Consider the following 3,092-nt stretch of genomic DNA (forward strand, 5'->3'; position numbering starts at 1 on the left):
TCACTTTGTAGACCAGGCTGGCCTTGAACTCAGAAATCCACCTGCCTCTGCCTCCCAAGTGCTGGGATTAAAGGCGTGCGCCACCACGCCCGGCCCGTCTCAAAATTTTAAAAAGAAAAAAGAAAGGAGGAGGAGGAGGCTGGAGATAAAGCTTGGTGTAGAGGGCTTGCCCAGCATTGGTGAAACCCTAGTACTGAAGCAAAAACAAAAACAAAAACAAGCCAATTTCCACTGAGCGGGTAGCTGGCCTGGAGCCACAGCTACTTTAGAGTCTCAGTCTAGCAATGAGTCTCAACCTTCACATGCTGTGAGCCTTCGGAACAGGTCCTCACGTTGTGGTGACCCCAACCATAAGACTATTTAGTTACTACTTCACAACTGTATTTTTGCTACTGCTATGAATGGTAATGTAAATGTCTGATATGCAACCCCCAAAAGGGTCGTGACCCACAGGTTGAGAACCACTGGTCTAAAGGCTGCTTCAGAACCAGGAGAGCCCAGGAACTCAAGGCCAGCCTGGGCTACACAACAAGTATCCCAATAATAATAATAATAATAAAACATTTCTCTGGGTCATCAAGATGGCTCATCAGGCAAAGGTGCCTGCCACCAAATCTGATGACCTGAATTATATCCCTAGGAATCACCAAGAGGAAGGAGTGACAAAAAGTTGTCTCTGACCTCCACAAGTGTAGGGTTATACCTGTGCACATCCACGCACATACAGAGATAAATATAATTTTAATTTTTAAAAGTTTGCTTTCAGGGGGCTGGAGAAATAGAAGTTAAGAGCACTAACTGCTCCTCCAGAGGTCCTAAGTTCAATTCCCAGCAATGATACGGTGGCTCACAGCCATCTGTAATGGGATATAATTCTCTCTTTTGATGTGCATGAAGACAGATCACTCATATACATTAAGAAAAGAAAAGAAATAAGGTAGGCATGGTAATGCATGCCTTTAATCCCAGCACTCAGGAGGCGGAGGCAGGTGGATCTATGAGTTCAAAGCCAGCCTGTTCTACAGAGTCAGTTCCTATATAGCCAGCTACATAGAGAAATGCTGTCTCAAAAAAAATCAAACAAACCAACAATAACAAAAGTTTGTTATTCAAAATGTAAGAGCGGCCATACCCACAGTCGCCAGAGACATTTCTGATCCTATTCAGCAACTTTGTGCTTCCAAATTGTATATGAAGCTCTATTCCTTCTCAGTGAAAAACTAGAAAGAAAACACTTACATGAACCCCAACAGACTGAACATCCTTGTCCCAGCCCTGTAGCCGTATTACACACCCCCCACCAAGGTTAGTCCTGTGTAAAGAACCCAAGTCCTTTATAGACTGAGGAAAATAATACTCTTTGGAAACAAAAATAAGTGGAAATTATGCTTGAGTAGGAAAAAAAAAAAAAAAAAAACCAGAATGTGGTGGACCATATTTGGGAGGCTGACATAGCAGGACTAGGAAATCACAGACTAGCCTTGGCTACATAGTAAAACCAGACTGGGCTACATATTAAATTCCTCACTACCACTTCACAAACAACTCTTCAAACAAACTACACCACACACACACACACACACACACACACACAGAGTGCAGAGAGAAGCCAGGCTCCATCCCGGCTTCAGATGTTAGCGTTCTCTAGCTCTGTAAAGCACCACAGTGCTATAACGCAGCATAGAGCCCTCCCAATACAACTCTAGCTACCAGTCTACTGGAGGAGACTGGAGGTGAAAGTAGCCAATGCAAAGAGTGTGGCTTACCAAGGAGGAAGTCGCTCTTTGCCCAAGGGGTTCAGAAAGGCTTCCCCAAGGAAGCTGAGGGGTCGTGAAGGGGAAGTAACATTTCCCCAGTGTGGATCAAAGAACCTCACATAAGCACTGGTGGAAAGTTCAGGGGTCTTTAGTAGGCTTAGAAGATGAATGAGGGGTTGGGGAGAAGATGTGGGCTGGCAAGTGATAGCGCTGCAGAAGGTACCAGGCTAGAACAAGGACTGGGAGGCAGTGGACCGTGTGTTTAGTGACTGCCTGGGGGAAATACGGTCAAAACAGGGGGGGTTAGGTCATATGATTAGTGGGTTACAAGGTCCTGTCCCCTGGATCCGACCCTCCACAGTCACTACTTTGACTAGCTCAGTCCAATTCCCCACCTCTGCAGGAGCAGAGAATCCCAGAGACCAGGGCATCACCTATTTGGGAAGCCCCCCTACTTCTTCCTGCCCCAGAAACTCCTCCTTACCGGAGTTGCCGGGCTCATGGTTCCTGATGGTCAGAGCTGCATTCCCAAGAAGGTTCCAGAAGTGGGGCTTGACTCTGCAGCCTTAGAGATAAAGGGATCAGGAAAGAGCTACCAAGCAGGCGCTGAAGGGAGAGGCAGGGAGGGACCGCACCAGTCCTAAAGAAAGTCACCCTCTTTTCCAGCCCCCTCCCGGGGTTTCCTGGCTGAGATCCCTTCTGTCCTTTTGTTTTTGGCCAAGTCACCTGGTGATTCCGAGGTGGTGTCGATCCAGGTCTCCAAGATAGGGTAGGGAGGAGGGTGGAATAAAGGAGACTGGAGATGGGGCAGGGCGGGTTCTCTGGCCCAGTTTAGGGCGGGGCTAAATTTTCATTCTGAGGCCTAGCAGGCTGTGTCCATCTCTCCAGTCGCGGCTGTGCGGCCTGGCTCCTTAAGTCTCCCTTCTTGGCCCCCCGGGTCTCTTTAATCTTGACCCAGAGCCACCCCAGTGCTTCAGCCCTTTCGTGCTGTGCGTGCTCTGGGGGATTTAGCACCACAGATCCTATTAGCCAGTAGCTCATCCCCTCTTAGCAGCCCCAGCAACCGCATCTTTCAAACTACGCTGTTTTTCATCTCTGTGCCTTTAACTCATTCTCTGGTCTCTGGAAAGTCTCAACCCTACCCAATTTTGACTAATTTTTCTCCTTTCTATAACCGGGATGGGAGGAAGGCGAGAAAGAGACAGATGCCCGGCAGTGGTGGCACACGCCTTTAATCCTAGCACTTGAGAGGCAGAGGCAGGCAGATTTCTGAGTTTGAGGCCAGCCTGGTCTACAGAGTGAGTTCCAGGACAGCCAGGGCTACACAGAGAAACC

The sequence above is a fragment of the Mus caroli genome, chromosome 7 (assembly GCF_900094665.2).
Source record: "Mus caroli chromosome 7, CAROLI_EIJ_v1.1, whole genome shotgun sequence".
Classification (NCBI taxonomy): domain Eukaryota; kingdom Metazoa; phylum Chordata; class Mammalia; order Rodentia; family Muridae; genus Mus; species Mus caroli.